The following is a 21,655-nucleotide window of genomic DNA, read 5'->3' on the forward strand; positions in this document are numbered from 1 at the left end:
TAACATTAAAAGACTAAAGCTATAATAATTTTACATAATATTCCGACTAAAGCTATAATAATTTTACATAATATTCCTAAGTATAATACAGTAGAGGGTTAAATAAGTTAACATCAAAAGACTAAAGCTATAATAATTTTACATAATATTCCTAGTATAATACAGTAAAGGGTTAAATAAGTTAACATTAAAAGACTAATGCTATGATAATTTTAAATAATATTCCTAGTATAATACAGTAGAGGGTTAAATAAGTTAACATCAAAAGACTAAAGCTATAATAATTTTACATAATATTCCTAGTATAATACAGTAGAGGGTTAAATAAGTTAACATCAAAAGACTAAAGCTATAATAATTTTACATAATATTCCAAGTATAATATAGTAAAGGGTTAAATAAGTTAACATCAAAAGACTAAAGCTATACTAATTTTATATAATATTCCTAGTATAATAGCTTGTTTCGGTTTCATAGCCACGTATACATGGATAAATATTAACGGTCACTCGATTTTTATACAGCTCAAACACCTTGAGGTTCGAAAACGTTAAACGAACACACAAGGAGGATGGTCATTTCCCGTTCTCTCTCTCTACATATATAAAGATGCGACTAAAAATAACAATAACCATAATGTAAACAAACCGAACAGTTGTTATTGCTGAAATACGTCACCTACAGAAAATTTCAATAATAGAAATCCATAGAATGCTTTGCTGCGCTTGAAGCTTTAGGGACGATTTTGATTCATCTAAAAACCTAAAAGTTTTCCTAAAAGCAGAGTCATCTTCCCCAGTAATTACCCCCCTCTTTGACACATGTTCCTTATTTATCTCTGTTTAAATAAAATATAGTATAAAGCTTAAATATCTTCCATCAAACACTTTCCTTGTGATAAACTTCCCGGCCATCTTACTTCCTTAGTGGCCTCATGATTAATATCCTTGGTTGTGAACATAGGATTAATGCCCCGTGATTTTGAGTTCGTGGGTACATCATACCAGTCATGGTCGAATCCTATTATTTCATTATATAAAAATAGCTCATCAGTTGGCGGACAGTGGTGTTGACTAGCTGCCTTCTATCTCTGGTCTATAAGTTCAACATCAAGGATGGCTATGCGCAGACAACCAATGCGCGACAATTCTAAAATAAGCTTCCTACATGGTAACTTTAATCACACTTCATGTATGAAAACGTTCTATCTCCCTTGCTTTATACACTATGTTGTTTAAAACGACTTGAAATAGAAATCTTGTTTATGAACTATGTTGTTTAAAACGACTTGAAATAGAAATCTTGTTTATGAACTATGTTGTTTAAAACGACTTGAAATAGAAATCTTGTTTATGAACTATGTTGTTTTAAATTACTTGAAACAGAAATCGAAAGCACGCATAGCAAGTGATCGAGAAATACACCATATGAAACGCTAAGTTACGGACCCGTATTTCCACAACGTAACTAGAAACCTGTACTACACCGTACTCTCTTACTGGACTGCCAAATAAGGAGCAGGCCTTATAGAGCCAATTCATGGTATATTTTACCCGTTACAGTAATGTCTTGTAACTACGTGCATCATTATTTTTAAAAACTACTCTCTTCAAACAATCCTCGATGTCGGAACGTTTCGCTGTTACATGAAACCAAAAAAAAGTAGTATAACACAAACTCTTACTAAGTACTTCCAGAGAGAGAGTTTGGTTTGAAGTTCGCGCAAAGCTACACGAGGGATATCTGCGCTAGCTGTCCCTAATTTAGCAGTGAAAGACTAGAGGTAAGGCACTTAGCCATCACCACCCACCGCCAACTCTTGGGCTACTCTTTTATCAACGAATAGCGGGATTGACCATCACGTTATAACGCCCCCACGGTTGAAAGGACGAACATGAACCCTCAGATTGGGAGTAAAGCGCCCTAACCACCTGGCCATGCCGGGCTCCATAGAGAAAGAGAGAGACACACACACGCATATACAAAGAAAGCTGTTATCGTATTATGTAAATTCAACTGCTCTCTTAAATGCAATAAAACATTTGACTTTACCTTAAAACGTTCATATTTATATTGACAATCATTTTGCCACATTAAATATTATTTTTTTCAAGTCTTCTAAATTTCAAGCGTATGTACTACTTATATATCTATATAATGCATGAAATCATCGTAACAATGACAGGGATTAAATATATGTGGTGTGGTAAGATAACCAAATGTTCTTTTCTTTCTGCCATTCTGAAAGATGTATATGTAAATGAGATAGAAAGCCTGAATTTCATTGCATATCAAATCGTCGCAGCAACGCCCCTCTTGGGCGTTTAACCAGAATTTGATGACGGGAGTTTACAAATAGGCGGCAATTATTCACGAGCTGCCGAAATCACATAACGGCCACTTGTTATATACGTAAACGTGTACTTACGGAAAACTATATACAGTGATACAGCCTACATCGGGCACATAGGGAAGGCTAAGAACAACGTAACACACTGCTAGTTATCTGTCAAAGCAAATAATTAGTCCCGTGATGTGTATAACATGTTATTTCAGTCTTTGCAAGTACTTACATTCAAAGCAATGGAGCAATCAAAAACAACATTCATGGTCTGAGGAACAAAAGACCATTTAAAACGGATGAATAGGTATAACACGTTCATACTAGCTGACACTAATTATATCTAGATTATACAGAACCAGAAGTTGATTTCTTGGCAAAACTTAATTAAGTTAACCATTTTAATCTGTGTACTCAACAAATAATACACTTCGTAAGCTCACCGTATCGTTCCACCAATCGGGAAGTGGTACAAAATGTAAAACAACCAATCATTTTTATGCATTTTTAACCAATCACTGTACTGAATACTGAAAACAACGTGATCAAAGATAATCGGTGATCAAACACTAAGTTCACAAACGATAAAAAAGAGAGGACATGACAATAGAGAAAACGTATTTGACGGCCAATCCTTTAAAATTGTCATGTCTATCGTGTAGTCACAACGTTGCTACGTGATTTGAACTTTCATAGTTTGTTCTGCACGATTCATTCAAATTTTTCCACTTTTCTCTTTATCGCTATACTATATATATATATATATATTGTATATAAGGTGAGCATATCACATATTTCGATCTATAAATGGCTGCCACAAAAAGATGTCTCCCAAAGCAATGTAACTACGATTACGCAGTACCTCACAAACAATGTAACTATTGTTACAAAGTGTCACAATATAGCTATGGTTATGAAGTTCTTCACAAACAATGTAACTATGATTACGAAGTGTCCCAATGTAATTATGATTATGAAGTGCCTCACACACACAATATAACTATGATTATGAAGTGCCTCACAAACAATGTAACTATGATTACGAAGTGTCACAATGTAACTATGATTATGAAGTGCCTCACACACAATATAATTATGATTATGAAGTGCCTCACAAACAATGTAACTATGATTATGAAGTGCCTCACACACAATATAACTATGATTATGAAGTGCCTCACACACAATATAACTATGATTATGAAGTGCCTCACAAACAATATAACTATGATTACGAAGTGTCACAATGTAACTATGATTACGAAGTGCCTCATACACAATATAACTGGAAGTTGAGTTACATTTTACCAATAACAAATCTAAAACAAGCCGAGACAAAATCCTGAGATCAATGATTTTAGAACAATCTGGGTTTCATCAATTTGAAACAAACTCTTATGTTAAATACACTTCACACAGCAATGTGATGTTTTCCAACGATGTGGTGGAAATAAACTTGTTAGTTAGAATTGACCAGAAAAAAAGGGTTAAAAACTAATCAGAAAGCAAAGGAAAAAAAGCACAATTATCAAGAAATCCAATAATGTCAATAAAAAAAAACAGTCTCATTATCTTCAATTTGAAAATTTTTTTTTTGAGAGGATTAAATAAAATTTTGTAGTCATAACGATTAAAACGTATATCGCGTACATTTATAAAATAAGGTATAAATTAACATTGCAAGCAGCAAATTACCCCCCCCCCCCAAAAAAAAGAGCTAAAACCAAAAAAAAATCTATGCAGATTTACAAACAAAGGATAAAGTTCTAACAAAAGTCTTGATGTAATGTGTTACAATATAACATCAGCTACATAAATCTGGATGATAGTAACAGAATTATTCAAAACCCCTAAACAACAATCAACTATATTTTGGATCAAACCTCAAATATTTTGATATACTACATGTATTTCCGTAGGGTTCCCGAAAGTGTTCTGTTTCAAGAGTAAATAAAACCAAGAGTAACAAATATTTGTATTTCTTGCTTTTTTAGTTCATATGTCATGCTGTGTTGTAGCCCACAGAGTTCACAATTCTTCTCGTGATACATGGCAGGAGCACGTTATACTGACGTCACGACAGTACAAATTGCAACGTTAAGCGTCCCTTATGTGACATCATTTTAGTGTCTACTGACTGACAGACACTGTTGTATAATGGTGCGATTGGTTAAAACGGGTAACCCCTCCAGGCGGTTTTCGGCCCCTTTCGGGGAAAATACAATTAAAAGAAACATTAGACTTGGCTCTACGTTCCTCCAAAAATCAGTTTTATGGGCCTTGTAATGCTGATAAATATGGCCCAGCACGACCAGGTGGTTAGGATGCTCGACTCGCAATCTGAGGGTCGCGGGTTCGAATTCCCGTCCCACCAAACATGCTCGCCCTTTCAGCCTAGAGGAAGTTATAAGGTGACGGTCAAACCCACTATTCGTTAGTAAAAGAATAGCCCAATAGTTGGCGGCGGATGGTGGTGACTAGCTTCCTTTCCTCTAGTCTCACACTGATAAATTATGGACGGCTAGCGCAGATAGCTCTCGTGTAGCTTTGGGCGAAATTAAAAACAAACAAACCAATGCTGATAAATCATCACGTACTGTCTCATAACTTATATGAAATATAACATTTTGATTCAATTATTCACTATACTGTGTAGTCGCGGACAGCGTAATATATTCTTGGACATCCGTGAAATTCGGTTAATGTTGTGTGAAAATTTTACATTAATTAGCTTTTTTCTTTCATTCAAAAGGGAGTTTTACAAAAAATACACTACTCAAGTTCTTACTTCTAGTACGACACTTTACAAGTTTAAAAAAAAAATGACAGACGCAATACAACAACGTATTTTCAAGTATTTTGGGGCATTTTTATGCTCTAATTTGAGTAATGTGCTTTATTGATTTTCAATGCTTTCATATATAAATAATGATGCACATAAACACGAAACGACCATAATTATGAAACATATTAACAACATGAAAAAACTTGAAATTTTGATGGCAACTACGTTTTTGTTTTATTCTAACTATACATGTCAGGAACAACCAGCATTACCCAAATAAATGTGTCAGGAACAACCAGCTTTACCCAAATAAATGCAGCAGGTAAGAGAACAATACTTTTCTGTATATAGTTGATCAAAGTTTAATTTTACTTTAACCTCAGAGCTGAACTGTGCTCCCCAGCTGGGCCCTAACTCCGAACTTTAGAGTTAATAGTCCTCAAACTTACCGCTGTGACACTGGGGGGGGGGCATAGTTGAACAGTTTTTTTTTGTCTGGTTCTGATATCTGCGCTAGTCGTCCCTAACTTTGAACTGATACACTATAGGGAAGGCAACTAGTTAACAGCATCCACCGCCAATACTTCAGATACTCTCTCTAATCTAAGTGGTATTTCACAATCACTCTTATAACGCACGGATATTCCCAAAGTTCGCTAATCAATCAGTCCACGCTTGCCCAGCGTAGTTGGTCAAATACAAAACACCAATATAATGTATTGTCAATTTTAACATTCAAATTTAAAAAAAACTAATATATATATATATATATACGAGTACCTATATATGTATAAAACATATTTAAAAGGTGTAAAAATATGCTCACATTCCATCAAAATGCACCATTTCAGTGAAAAATTAAAATTTTTTTCCGTACTATACCTACGCCTGAACCTCCCTTTTCAGATTTCTGTCTACGCCCCTAATATATATAAATATGTATTTACCATACAGCTCAAGAAAACGTCTTTAAATTTCAAATTAAAAACTTAATTTATTTTTTGGGTCTTCAATTTACATAACTTAATCTTCTACAAATGATTTTACGCTGGAAATAAACTTGTCACAACTCACGAAATCTGTGTACAGGTTTTTTTTAGTGCAATTCCTTTAGGTAAAGTCCAAGTGGAACACAAACATGCCACTCATGCACACCAAAATGTTTCATCTTAACCAATACCAAATATTGATTAAATAGGCCATTCAAATTACTTTCACATTAACTGCCAATTTTCTTGAATAGAACCTGTCAAAGACAGGGCGTCGCACAGTTGCGAAGATATATTACATGCGTATAAGAATTGCTATATGTTTTTGATGTGCAGCGGTATTAAAAAACAACAAAAAACTACTACGCTGATATTATGCAGTCAATGGTGATGTACTTTATCGTTTCTTCTGTCGTCAGATAAATTGGAACAAGAAAATGTAAATACCACTCTGCATCTGTTTTTGAAAAACTAACGATAAAATCAATTATGATGGAATTACCTTATTAAATATTGACTATATGTATGCTTACACGACACTTCTAGGAGGAAATGAGCAGAGCAAGCTTGGATGTATCTGTGTTCGAGAATATATTTCGTCTGTGTGTGTGAGAGAGAGAGAGATTATACATTCGACGTGTTTCTTTTCGGAATTAATTTATCCATCCTTTATCCTCGAAGGAAGAGAGAGGAAATAATAGAGTCACTAGGGGACGGATGATATTTAATACTTTAACAATTCTTGTCGAAATTAAGCTTAGAGGCATATATCGAAAGAAGGTAACCTTAGCAATACAATGAACGGTTCAGAATACAATTTCCACATGAAACACATCCTGAATGAGAATATAGCCATCGATTTCCTGCTTGTTTGAAAGTCTTGCCCAATCCTATATCTGTGCTACCGAGAAACACGATATTGGTTACACCCTAATTCTTCTTTGCACAAACACGTGCACACAAATATGGTTAGATTAGAAATGATAAATTGATTTGCTGAAGAGATCATTTTCACGTTTCAAATTATGCTTCAAACCGATATATCCTGGATAAGAAATAACACAATTCGAAAAAGCCAATTTCAGTCCTTTTAGTGAGTCGAAGACAAGGAAAGTTGTCTATTTCAAGTGTCATAAAAGTTCTTTCAAGTAATAATGTCTCGATTTTTTATTTTTAAACTTTTATTTCACAATATATTCAAGAATTAGATCAATTGGATTACATTTTTCTTTAACTTTCAAGAACTTCAATTAATTTCCTGCTTAGAAGTAAAAAGGAGTGAAGAACAAAGAAAAAACAATGATCCTGATATCAAACGTCAAATTTTTATATAACATTCTATCGGTACAGAAGCTTTTCTACAAAATAGCTTCGCAACAGATCTAAGAGAAATTACATTTCACCCTTTCCATCAACAAGCAACCCAGACAAGTCTGTAACACGTGTACTTACTTAAGCTCATTGTCTACATCCTTAATACAAGTTTTAGAAGAAAACATACAATATACTTGGGACCAAATTACCAAGTATATGAAAGACCGTACTTGACTTCTTATAGTGCGTTGTTTTAGTGGAACTTTAGGCAGAGCAGTTTTGGTAGGTTTGAAAACTTTAATGGAGTGCAACTGCCTGTTGAAAGAAAAATGGGAATGACGTTTCGACTTCTATAATGAGGCCTTCTTCAGGTCACAGTCCTACTGACAAAATCCGCCAATCATCGCACCGTTCAATCTACACACCTTGGAGCTTTACAACACGACTGTACTTACCTTTATAATACACTAACCAAGTACTCACAGGGATCTGAAGAAGGTTTCGGTATAGAAGTCCAAACGCCGGCCCCTTTTCATTCAACACGCAGTTGCGGTCTATTAAAGTTATCAAACGTTCATATATGATTCCACGATAGTTTTGTTTACGTGTGTCATAGGCTGTAGAAGAAGTTACTTATTACACAGTTTAAATCTACACTAACGGAAACATACCAAATATAAATGAATAATACTATCCATAATAACGGAAATATACTAAATTTAAATGGATACTAGTATCCATACAAACGGAAATTTACTAGATGTAAATGAATACTTGTGTCCATTCTAACGGAAATATAATATTGTTTCGTTGGTGTGGATTTAACCTTTTTTTTGTAATTTACTTTACACGGTATTGTGGATTTACCCATTGTTTATAAGTTACTTTTAATATCAGTTTGGTTCATTAATTGCATAATTACCCACTGGTGCTTCATAAGTAGCCGATCTAACGCGTCACCTGTAAGCAGATGTGTGTATAATCTAATCTCTCGCGCCCTGGTATACAGGATGTCTCGCGGCCATACGACCAGCTGGAATACAGAGCTTTGAAAAATATCCTATCTAATTGTAGTATTTTTTTTTTTTTAGGTTTTCCCGCAAGAAAACAAGACACATTCACGGAGTTATCGGGCTTGGAAGACACATTAACCTCAGTCACTAATATCTCTCTACGTATGGAAGTATATCATAACTCTCCCTACACGTTAGATAAATTTGATTGGACAATTCGATTCGCAAACCAGAAACAACAGCTTGTAAAAATAGGTCGCATCTCAATGAGTATTACTGTTAAAATATTTAAAAAATATCGAAATCCAATGAGTATTATTAAATATTAAAAAAGACAATATCAAAATCCATCGTGTATGACTATTAAAGAAATAAAAATATATCGAAATCCATCGTTTGTTACTGTTAAAATATGTTAAAAAACAATATCAAAATCCATCGAGTGTTACTCTTAAAATAAGCTTGCCGCAGATCAGACAATAAAACTTCTGATCTCTTCAGCATTTGTTACATTTCAGAAAAGATACTCAATGATCCATGAAACTTCGTATAAGTTTGTTAGTTTTGAACTTCACACAAAGTTACTCGGGGGCTATCTGCGCTAGCCCTCTCTAATTTATTTGTGATAGACTAGAGGGAAAGCAGCTAGTAAACATCACCCACCGCTAACTCGTGGGCTACTCATTTACCAACAAATATTGGGATTAACCTAACCTAACAGAAACATGATGTTAAGTTAGATTACTGGATGTACTTGATAGTTGTGTAACGTTACGAAACAATGAACGGTTCAAGTCCCAATGAGATGACCATTTTGATACTTCAAAGTGTCAGCGATATCCTACATTTTCTGAACTGCTGACCAGAAGAAAGGCAGCCATTCAGTAGTTTAAAGTGTGGGGAATGGCCGACCCGCACTCCTAATGAGGAAGTCTGCAATTATATCTTAATTAACATATTGTTTTAAAAAATTACACCCAAACAGTTTTTAACAGCTGTCATGATATAAAAAACTGTTTAGTGTAGATATTATTAATTTATGATTGTTTAGTTTTGTTCAGAACAAGAGATTTAGAAGCAATTATTTAAAAGTAAATGTTGTGACAAGTTTAGTTACGTAACTCGGTAAGAGTCGTACGTTGTTTGTGTAACTCACTGATGTCGATATTATCGAACGTCGCATGAAATTTATAGATGTTGAGGACAAAGCGAGCAGACGATCAAGTAATAAACACATAAATAATGCGAGATGAGCGGAAAAAGTAGACAGACAGACAAAGACAGAACAGAAGTAAAGTAAAGTTACGAAAAGGAATTCGGGCAAATAAAATTTAATCGTCGTAGGAATGGAAAGCCTAACGATTAATATAGGCCTAACGGTGTTGAAAGAGGTAAGAAGAAAAGTTTATTTCGTCAAAGGGAGTTTTAAGGTAATTGAACTAGCCTCAGTGGTCTTTGATAAATAAACAGACGATTCTCGGAGATACGAAGAGAGAGAGAAAAGGAGCAGACGATTTTAAAAGTACAGGATACATCCATGGTATCTCGACGATAAACTGAGTAAACTGTACTCGGATAGTATGGCGATAATAACAGAGAAAAACAGTTTGGCTTGTTAACAGAAATTCTAAAGCAATTGAATAGGCCTAAGTGGACTTTTCACAAGAAGAAGAGAACTATATAGTGTCTATGATATGCTTATTATCTCTACAGTGTAAATAATTTGTTGTACATGCGTTTAACTAGTTCCATATATATATATATATATATATATATTAACTTTAAAAACAAGTAGAGTGAGTGGTGTTCGTTGATTTTTTAATTTATTGCCAACAAGTCACAGTCACGTATTGTAGAAAAATCCTTAGCCCAACAGACCCATATATTCACTTACTATATATACAAACTATAAAAAGTACGTTTTCTAACAATAGCGAAACAGTTTTAACAGTTTTTTTGTTGACCTTTAACATGATAATTTGACCAGAATTACCAGTACTGTGAATCATTGTTTTTTGTTGTTTTTTTTTGGAATTTGCTTGGTAATTTTGAAAAACACTCTTCTGATCTTGTTACATGCTTAAGGTAACTCCAATAGTGTTGGAGTTAAATAACCCAGTAAGTTGTATAAAGTGTTTGAACTAACTAACATTATATATTTTTGTCTACCTCTAATCACGTAAGTACAGAATGGAGAATCAAAAGGTTGTTTGTGGCCAGAGATTTCAATAATTTTATGATCTGAATCAAGAATCATAAAAACTGAGCAAATTCACTTACGGAGAAAAATCTAATCAACACAAACTATTTCGGTAAACTGGTATTAGCAAGATCCTATACACTTCCCGAAGAGAGAATTATCAAGAACCTACCGATATCGACAAAACGACCAGCTAATGAATATCGCTAAATGATAATAGTTTTAGGTTGAATATGATAAAAGTCATACCAAGATCGATATTCAGAATTACAAAAAAAGAGCAGCGTTTGTTTTTGAATTTCGCGCAAAGCTACACGAGGGCTATCTGCGCTAGCCATCCCTAATTTAGCAGTGATAGACTAGGGGGAAGGCAGCTAGTCATCACCACCCACCGCCAACTCTTGGGCTATTATATTACCAACGAATAGTGGGATTGACCGTAACATGATAACACACCCACGGCTGAAAGGGCGAGCATGTTTGGTGGGACGGGGATTCGAACCCGCAAATTGCGAGTCAAGCGCCCTAACCACCGGCCATGCCGGACCCAAGAGCAGCTTAAGCTAGATAAAAGCATGCTACTTGATGACGTAGCCCTGGTGGTTAGTGCGCTCGACTCACAATCTGCGGGTCGCGGGTTCAAATCCTGTCACCGAACATGCTTGCCCGAAAGGGCGTTCGTTATAAAGTGACGGTTAATCCCACTTTTCGTTGGTAAAAGAGTAGCCCAAAAGTTGGCTGTGGTGTGTTGAATAGCTGCATTTCCTCTAGTCTATCACTTCTAGGTTAAGGACGACTAGCGCAGATAGCCCTCGAGTGGCTTTTTGCGACGTTTAAAAACAAACAAACAAATCAGACGACGTTGACAACATGCAAGGCAATATATGTCTATTTCATTTTTAAAACGCTCCAAAGCAGAGACCTCTTTATCATTCAGTGGAACGAAGCCCCCTGTTAGTGGGGACCAAGCTTAAAACCAAGCACTCAGAATGTTTTCTATTTTACAGCGTAAACACACCTCCTCCTATTCGCCCACTAGACTGATGTACATGTGCGACAGGACTCAGAAACACTTCCACTCCAAACTAGAGACATAGCAGAGGTCGAACCAAAATAAGACATATTTAAGTATACGTCCCCACACACACTGTACGCAAAAAATACGTAACAATCACGTACAAAAGATTGTTTGTTTGTTTCTTTGAATTTTAAGCAGAAAGCTACACAATGGGCTGTCTGTGCTTTCCCCACCACGGGTATCGAAACCCGGTTTCTAGCGTTGTAAATCCGCAGACATACCGCTGCGCCATTGGGGAGGGGGGGTACAAATAAAGAGAATATGTACAGATAAAGAATACAGACAAAAAGTTCTTTGTAGCTCTGTTTGTCTATAGCTGTTAACTCCACAAATATTTCAACATACACGACTGTTAACACTAAAGCTTGTGTTAAACATGTCTATACAGCAGTTACGCCAATCACAAGAGGAATACTTTGACTCAGGTCTCCGTGCAAGTTGATTACCAGACATGTAATAAATAGCGCTTTGTGTGTGTGTGTGTGTGTGTGTGTGCAGAGCCAAATCTGATTTACTGGACTTATGTCGTGCTGCGTTATTTCGTTTGAAACGGTCTCCTCTGGGCACAAATTTCGAACAATGCTACACTGGCCTTTAAACCTCTGGATCCTTCTACATGCTGGATTGGAATGTGATAATAGCTGAAATACACTACATCCATCTAGACGAGTAGTCTGTACAATCACGCAACTGAGAAACGAACAGGGCAACAGTAATACCGTTCAGAAAGGACGCCAATTGCCATCACCATGGGGAACATAAGGAGTGGCACTTGTTTCTATAGTACCCAGGGCACAATCATTTTCATGGCTCTTGACAAAACTATGCGTCGTTATAACCTCTACCTAGAGGAGGCAAGATTTTAACTGACGTTCAATCATGCTTAATTCTCCTCCTTCGTCTCCCACGGATGCATGGGATTAGAGCTAGGCCAGAACTCTTTTTATCACATTGATTAATCTGGACACAAGTGGCCCTTGGCGTTCTTCTGATTCAAAAGATAGCGGCGAGCAGATGATTTACTCATCCGTGCACCACCTTTAAGGTTATGTATTCATCATGCTCATCTCATGTAGCTAGGAGTATGCTATCAAACCCCAGCAGAGCCACGTTCAGATTCTTTGTGTTTTTGTATAGGCGAAAAACGATGCTTGGTAAAAGTGGTTTTCAAACCCTAAAATTTTCAGTACACCACTCAACAACATTAGCGTTAACTACCTATGCTAAGAAAAAACAAACAAAAAACAATACTAAATAGTGATGTGTCCGGAAACAGCAGGGAACACATGTGAAATTATCTAAAGGTCTTGGAGGGAGATATTTTTTGGCTTAGAAACAATTCAGCAACTTTATAGTAGAACTAATACATGTTGATTGCGCATTGAATTATTGGGAGTGCAAGCATTCATTCCCTCATGTCCTCCAGTTTTCACCACAAAAAATCCAATCACGTATATATATATAGATCTGTGTGTGTGTGTGAGTGTTTGTATACATAGAGGAAATTTGGAATGTGCTTTCATGCCTGCTAAAACCACGTGATCAAAGTAGCAATATAAGCTTGTAAGTTTTTGTGTAGTCAATATTTATCCAGTATTATACCTCGTACGCAGAGGAGCCTGTTGCCCAAGCCTTGCATAGCTTCTCAACTACACCATACACACATCTAAGAATTCCATTTGTAGCTATGATTGAAATTCTATAGCAAACAGCGCTCAAAGAAGTGGGATTTACGAAGAAGCAGAAAACAAGGTTTGAATTCCGATAACAGCTGTGTGTCTCTCAAACTACGCTACTTTGCTGACAGCTGAAGCAAAGTTGGCGTACATTTCATGGAACTGTAATCTCACAAAAGCCGTGGTACTTCTTCATGATATGAACAGATATAGCACAGTCTATAACGAGAAAAATATATAAAAAGTTCAAGGATATATGAAACGAACTAGAATACAATCTTTACGGTAACATTCTCCCATTAACTCAATCACGGTGTGCGAAGTTACTAGTGGCGTTATTCCTAGTCTCTCTGAACCGTTATCTGTGATTAGTAATTTAGTTGTTGGGACGACCGCACCTCACCAGGTGCTAGAACACTAAGCGACTTTGATTACTCTGAAACACCGCCCTCTGACGGAGATCGCTGGAGTTTTAATCTGCCGCCGAGTTCGCTCCAGTCCACAGCAAGATACACTAAGTTGCGGTGCCGACGAGCGTACCGGACAAAAACGCGTTCGCGAGAGTGTCAAATTTGTGCGTGTTTTTCGATTATTGTTAATCCAGTAAAACAGTGTGGGTTTGCAATACTTTGCTGTATTGCATCTTTAAGGCGCTGGTAATGGCTGAGTCAACGTTATGTTCACACGAGGAATTAACGCTATCTTCCAAATGAAACTGTCGAACCCGTTATGAAGTTAGTTTACGCTAAATATTTCTAGCGTTCTCAAAACACACAGTTCTCCGTGTATGAGGTACTTGTTCGTTAAACCTAATCTCAACCAGGTATGCATATATACTGAAAGGCAGGTAAGTTTTTTTTCTTAAACTTATTGATTAGACTCATGGATAACATTTGCCAATGATAAGCAGTATCAACACATATTCTAGCGTGATTGGTCGTTATCTCAGAAGAACCAAACTCAGTTCCTGATACACATTATTCATCTTTCTGTAACTATCTGCGATTCTTTTAATGTCATATGAGGTTTCAAGAGTTTAGGTTACCCTGTACTTATAACATTATTTGTCGATTGTTCATATTTTGTAAAATGACCCCCCACCCCCAGACACACGCACACAAATGCACTTAGGTAGCAAAAATTGAGCGTTAGTTAGCGTCAACGTACCACGTAAATCGTTTATTGCCAAAAGCATTTCGCCACACACAACAAAACAGTATTTAATGCGATAATCACGTATAATTTTTATATCGCTGTTACGATATGGGTTTATTTACTCCCTCATTCAAAGCTTTCTCTTTTACTACATTCATAGTGTCTTAAAATACACTGTTTAATATGATCAACAGACACTTAGAAGTACAAATATAACACAGTAAGAAAGGAAAAGTCTCCAGGTGGGTCAGCGGTAAGTCTACGGACTTACAACACTAAAAAATCGGGGGTTAATTCCCCGTCGTGGAGACAGCACCAACGTGACTTTTCTCTCAAACGAACAAAGAAAACTGTGGCTGAAACTTGTAAAATGCTAATAAACATATTTGCTTACGTCTACACATCCAATTTAACATCGTTCACATCCAGTCGTACATCCTTCTTACCAGGCGAGAGTAATAAAAGGTGTTTTCTTTCTGCGACCTGACACGCCGAGAGAGAATGATAACAGTATCGAAGCGGCCTGACACGCCGAGAGAGAACGGCAACAGTAGCTTACACTCGGTTTCACCGACCAGAACTCGGCTGCCTGACATGATTTGGGTTTAATCAGGGGTGATATTGGTTTTCAGGCGGCTGATTAGGGAAAACGGGTCTGGCCACTCGATGCTAGCAGTCAACAAGAACACATTTCTTCAAACTTTTAGCGACATCCACCCACATTCAGATGCACCAACAGCCTTTGAGAACAGGGGACATTTGTTTCTGCCCCAAGTATTATGGTAAATGTATTTTCAACAACAACTACATCAGCTCCACGCTATATATATTGTAATTTCCTATTCTCATGCATATGCAGAGAGCGGCGTACAGCGAGAGGCGGGAGTAAGCACGAGCACCACCACATCAATAGAGCTCTAGTCCCAGGGGGTATATCTATTTTGGCAAGCAACCTTACCACTAAACAACGTTGTTGACTTTTTTTTTTTACATGAAACCCCAATAATATACACAGTGTTATATAACTCGAGCATGGATTTATAAATCACTCCAGGCAAATAAACTTGTGTAACTAGGGAGAGATGTTGCATCACAACAAATCGCTTCAACATACAGGCTCATCACTCATCTCGGCAGTAACGTTGAATTCAATTCAATTTTTCGTATCTACTTTGCAAAGTAATGTTAGTGTCGGGGGGGGGGGGGGGCTAATGAAAAACAAAGTTTTATCAAACCATGATATGTTGTTTTTTTTCTACGAAACTGATTGTATAAATCCTGATTGAACAAAGTGTTAGGTGTATTTTTTTCTAACAAATTGTGTAAATCCTGATTGAACAAAGTGTTAGACGAAGCAACGATCAAAAGATTCGTTTGCACGCACCAGTTGTTACCTGCATTTGTTCACAGCACAATATGCGGAAATATCCGGATCAACGCTTTTCATGATACTGTTACGATAGGCCTAGCTTGGCAACACAAGCACGGATAAATCAATAATGAGTTACTGATGTACATACTTTGTAAGATAAATTTGTAATTGACTTAAGCTCGTGGAAAATGGGTTGATATAACATACACGCAAAAAAAGGTATTTATAAACACAAACTTCTTAATTAATTATGGACCACTAGTATCTTATAATTACTGTAAGTAATAATAATAGTACACTGTAAAACTGTTACCTTTCCTTAATTAGGCAAACCGTGAACGAATGTTGATATAAAAGACTAAAATTAAAGCATTTCATGGTATTCATGATAACTGCCATATTTTAAACAAAATATTAATGTACAATGTACAAAAAGATGTGCAGATTTCTTGAGTTCCACCTACGTGTAGCCCACCACCACTTATCTAAACAAGTCGTATCTTTATATAATAAGGAGTATTTTTAACAGTCGCGCCAGAGTGAAAAAAATAAATATTCCATTGTGCTTGTATTTGTTGTTCTCGGAAACATTAGGTCTTAAAGTTAAGCTCTTCACATGTACATTCAACATAATGGTTCTATTCAGATCGTGCTGCGGGTTTAAACTACAGCCCAAAGAGCAGAGTAAAGTTGAAAGGCATGTTTTAATAATGCATGTGTGTGTGTGTGTATGGGAGGCTAAATCTACCTATTTATTCACGGACGAAATGTATGCGCGGTTTAAGATAACGGCGATGTTTGTTTATCATACAAGTATAGGGTTGTGTACTAAGAATTTTTAAGAACATACGTTATTATTATACATCAGAGGAAAGGATCCTGGTGGTTTCTACTTCACGATTACGATTAACTTTGACAATAAAATACATCCTGTCGGATACTCATGCCCATGCATGACCTCACGTTTGCAGACAGGTGTGTGTGTGTGTGTATATATATATATATATATATATATACATATATTATACCTTACATATAAATCATGTTTACATGTATACTTTAAAAGCAACTTATATGGATTCGGTAAGCCTTACATTACATAATTTTTAGGAATGTTTACTCAATAATTTAAGCTTTTAAACATGACTTACGAGACAGACTGATATTGGAGCATAGTCTAATGTACCAATCCCACGCTTAATGTTTGTGACAGGTGTATACAGTGACAAATGGTAAAAGAAAACTAATAAGGTAAAATGTCATCAGTTGTTGATTTTAGTGATATTTCAGACTTACGTGATAACATTTTTGTTTAATATTCAGCGACTGGTGGGGTGCGGGTTGGCTCTGTGTTAGAGCTCTGGATTTTTGGAGCTGGCGACCCGGGTTCGAATCCACGAAATACCACAAAATATTACCCGCACTTAAAGCTTTGGGTGCGTTACCAGAGTGACAGAGAAATCTCTTAGTAGTCAGTAGTAGGGTGCTGCTGAGTGGCTGCTTTCCCTCTGGTCAGTAGTTCAAAATTCATAAGAAGAAAAAAAAGAAGAGAGAGAGAGGGAGAAAGGTTCCGTGATGAAAATTCTACTTACTTTTCACTGACTAATCCAAATGGTGCCCTTACACGTTATGAAAATTGATAAAAGGAAACTCTGATGATAAGACAAACAGAAAGTTTAGTAGTCGTGATAACTAGCTGTTTACTTGATAAAACTCAAACAAACGTGTTGTAACGAAGTAAAATGCATTTACGAGACACGTTTTCTGCGTTTAATTCAAGGATTATGATGATAAAAGAATTACAAAATCTTACGTGACAAAATGTGTACTAGATGTTCAGAAACTACGCTGTGGTGATGAATCAAAGACATTTACGTGATCAAATTTAAGTTGAGTATTTAGTGCATGCATTTACTTGATAAAACCTATAGCTTAACGATTTGTGACTGGCGTTATGCATCAAATCCCTGGACGTTTTTATTGATGTGGGGGTACGTGAAAAAATTCCTTTTTAATATTTATTCCTGCATCGTCATGAAAATCATGAAAAGTTATCCTAATTATATCAATCGTCTTTATATAATGTAACTGGTGTGTTTTATTTTTTGGGGGGTTCAGAATTTCGCACAAAGCTACACAAGGGCTACTTATGGATGACCCCTAATTTTGAACTAATAGACAAGAGAGAATACGGCGAGTCAACAGCACCCACCGTTAACTTGTATCTGATCGAAAAATGTGATTCGACAGTTATCTCGTAGCGGACTCACGGCCCCCCAAAATCGAAAAATGGGATTTGACAGTTATCTCATAGCGAACTCACGGCCCCCCAAAATCGAAAAATGGGATTTGACAGTTATCCCATAGCGGACTCACGGCCCCCCAAAATCGAAAAATGGGATTTGACAGTTATCTCATAGCGGACTCACGGCCCTCAAAAATCGTGCAGCGCATTTTTGCTGTAGCGGGTTGCGAATATGAAACCCTGACTTCATGGTCCTAGTACGCTGACTATTTGATGTTTTGTTTTTGTTTAGTGCAAGGCTATACAATGGGCTATCTACACTTTGTCCATCGCGGATAATCGAATCCTGAATTTGTGTGTTGTAATTGCATTGATCCAACGGAGTACGGGCTAACTACACCATGCCTTACTTTGCATGCTGTAAGATACTATAAAAAGTCATAGGCATTTCTTTAATGTTTTACTGTCTTCATATTTAACAACTACTATTATTTTTAGAATGACAAAGGGATACATACGTGATAAAATACAACTGAATATTCTGTGACAACATTTCTGTTTCAATTTTCAGCAACTGATTGACTTTAAAAAATCATACAGATGTGGTCAAATATTCTCCAAATATTTAGTAATTGGTGCATTGTAATTTTGTTTTAGGAATTTCGCGCAAAACTACGCTAAGGCTACCTTGGGCCGTCCTTAATTTTGTTTGTTTATTTGTATTTAAGCACAAAGCTGCACAATGGGCTATCTGTGCTCTGCCCACCACGGGTATCGAAACTCGGTTTCTAGCGTTGTAAGTCCGCAAACATACCGCTGTGCCACTGGGTAGCCCTTAATTTTGAACTGATAACCTAAAGAAAAAGCAGCTAATAACAGTACCCACTGATAACTATTAGACTTCTCTAACTTGGATAATAGGTGTTGGCTATCACTCTTATAACCCATCTAAAGCGTGATTTTTTATTGTATTAGTTCAACAGCCCGGTCTTATGTATTAAAACACACTCAACAGAACATCAACTCAATATTCAATAACTCAAGAAATCTTACTGGAATATTTAGAAAGGTTAAATTATCAACTTAGCACACATTAACTCAATAAATCGTACACATATAAGGTGATATTTTATCAGTTCTACGCAACATTTGGCGACTTGCTTGTCGCAACGAAAAATAATATGATATTTATATATGACACAGCTTAAGCTTATAATTCAAAACTACATGGATTTTTTTTAAATTAATCTTAAGGGAGCATTCACGTTGTGAAATATTTCCTCAACATTTTGAACCAAATAATAACAATAATAAAGCAATCGAGAAATAAAATCCCAACTTAAAATTCAATAAATTTTTTGTGTTGTTAAAGCATCGATGCGAAAATCAGTTAAATATCCAATGTCGAGAAAAAAAATTCAGTCTAATAATACTGAGTGACTTCACAGTAACCGAAACTTTGATTGACGTGTGTAATAATATAACTGAAAGATTGATATTCACATTTCATCTCCACCATAAAATAACGTTAACACTGTTAGAACTTACTTGGGGATACACAACACTCGTTGCTATACCAACGTCGCTAACAAGCTAAATATAGAGCTCGCACGTTTGAAGCACAGTAATATAAAAGAAACAGATAATGCGCCATCATACGTGCTTAAGATAAACTGTGTAAACAGAATAACATCATTTCCTTAGTCGTACAGCAAGAGTAAGGTTTGTTCTAGTTTCAGTACGCAGTAGCATCACCATCGTCTTCCTGCTGTTTAAAAAAAGAGCTTCGAAGAGTAAAGTTACTGTTTAAAAACATCCGTTACTCTTATTACCAAGTTATACGCTGCTGACATACGAATATTATTAAGATTAGTGCTAGCGAACGCAATCGTTTATAACGATGATTGATGGACAAACGTGAAAAGCTCAGAGAAAAAAACAAAAACAAATAAATGTACTTACTATCTGCATCAGAACTTTTACTTCTGTTACGTTTCAAATAAGATGAATGACACAAGCTTAGTTTATCGTAATCTTATTACTAAGCCTCTGAATCACGTCAACATTCTGCAGCCTCGGTAGCAGGATAAAACTGTTCACTAAAGTAGTTAAAGCATAAACACTGTATATACGTTTAGAAACTAAAATAACGCACGAGGGACTTGACTAACAGCACGGATAATTTATCCCAGTTTAATGCAAGGTTTGAATCTTTCTCCAGGCGCTGTACTGATGAAACTACAAACTGAGTGTATAATTTTTTATACCCGTTAAACTAAACACTTTTCTAATTCAGTTTCCTACTGACAAACTAGATTTCTATAGTCGTAATGCCACATAACACTGCAAATGACAGTAAAATAAGAACAATACTAAGGCAAGACCTGTATAACCATAATAATACATAACACTGCAAATAACAGTAAAATAAGAACAATACTAAGGCAAGATCTGTATAACCATAATACTACATAACACTGCAAATGACAGTAAAATAAGAACAATACTAAGGCAAGATCTGTATAACCATAATACTACATAACACTGCAAATGACAGTAAAATAAGAACAATACTAAGGCAAAATCTGTATAACCATAATACTACATAACACTGCAAATGACACGGTAAAATAAGCACAATACTAAGGCAAGTTTTGTATAGTCGTAATACTACATAACGCTGCAAATAACGGTAAAACAAGCACAATACTAAGGCAAGTTTTGTATAGTCGTTATACTACATAATGGTGCAACTAACACAATAAAATCAGCACAATGCTGAGGTTCATAAGTAATCCCTAACAAAGACATTAATTTGTTCTGAAGAGATCCCAAATACTTGTGCCAACTAAAACACCAGCGAACATAACTGTGTTATAGGAAGAGAAAGTTCTCGAAAGATCTGGGTTATAAACAACAACAAACTGACAGAAGTTTGTTCTACAGAACATTACCTCTGTGTGTGTAGTGAAATTGTATCTTCAACTTTCGTAGTAATTAGCGAAAAAAATCTACCATTCACTTATTAAGTGGAAGTCCTCTCAACTTGAGCGCTGTCTACCAATCCGGAAGCAAGCACTTGGATTTCATGATGCACGCACGTGTGCTATCATGTGTTGTTTTGTGCAGACACTGTTCTTAACATACACCCTCCATAATTACATCTCTCGACTTAACAACTGAAGCAAGTTGTTATTCATAACGAAGTGAATTAAGGCGTACAAGCTATATGGAACACAGATTTGACTACTTTGTGCAAGTAGTTGTCGGTTATCCCAGTAAGATACTACAGGAGATACGTTTAATAAATATAGGCTTAGGCTTTTATAGTATCAGTCTTTATTATACAAACTCTGTTGCCATGAAAAAGCATTTATTAAAACCACGACAGTTCACAGATGTAACTAAGCAATTTAACACCCCCGAATGGTGCTGTTGCAAACCATTTAGGCACTGGTTTTAGTCGATGAGTAATTCACAATTTGTT

The 21,655-nt window shown here is 36.1% G+C and overlaps 1 protein-coding gene and 1 long non-coding RNA gene across 7 annotated transcripts in view; one reads left to right on the top strand and one right to left on the bottom strand.

Moving 5' to 3' along the window:
* LOC106461170 (single-stranded DNA-binding protein 3-like) overlaps positions 1-21,655 on the bottom strand; it is a 226,729-nt gene that overhangs the window by 71,268 nt on the left and 133,806 nt on the right. The window lies entirely within an intron of this gene.
* Positions 13,815-21,655, top strand: part of LOC111086187 — a 38,798-nt gene continuing 30,957 nt past the window's right edge. Inside the window, exon 1 of the long non-coding RNA XR_002610940.1 lies at positions 13,815-14,243. This is a non-coding gene — a long non-coding RNA (uncharacterized LOC111086187). The remainder of the gene's footprint in view (positions 14,244-21,655) is intronic.

Source organism: Limulus polyphemus, unplaced genomic scaffold, assembly GCF_000517525.1.
Source record: "Limulus polyphemus unplaced genomic scaffold, Limulus_polyphemus-2.1.2 Scaffold908, whole genome shotgun sequence".
Lineage (NCBI taxonomy): Eukaryota > Metazoa > Arthropoda > Merostomata > Xiphosura > Limulidae > Limulus > Limulus polyphemus.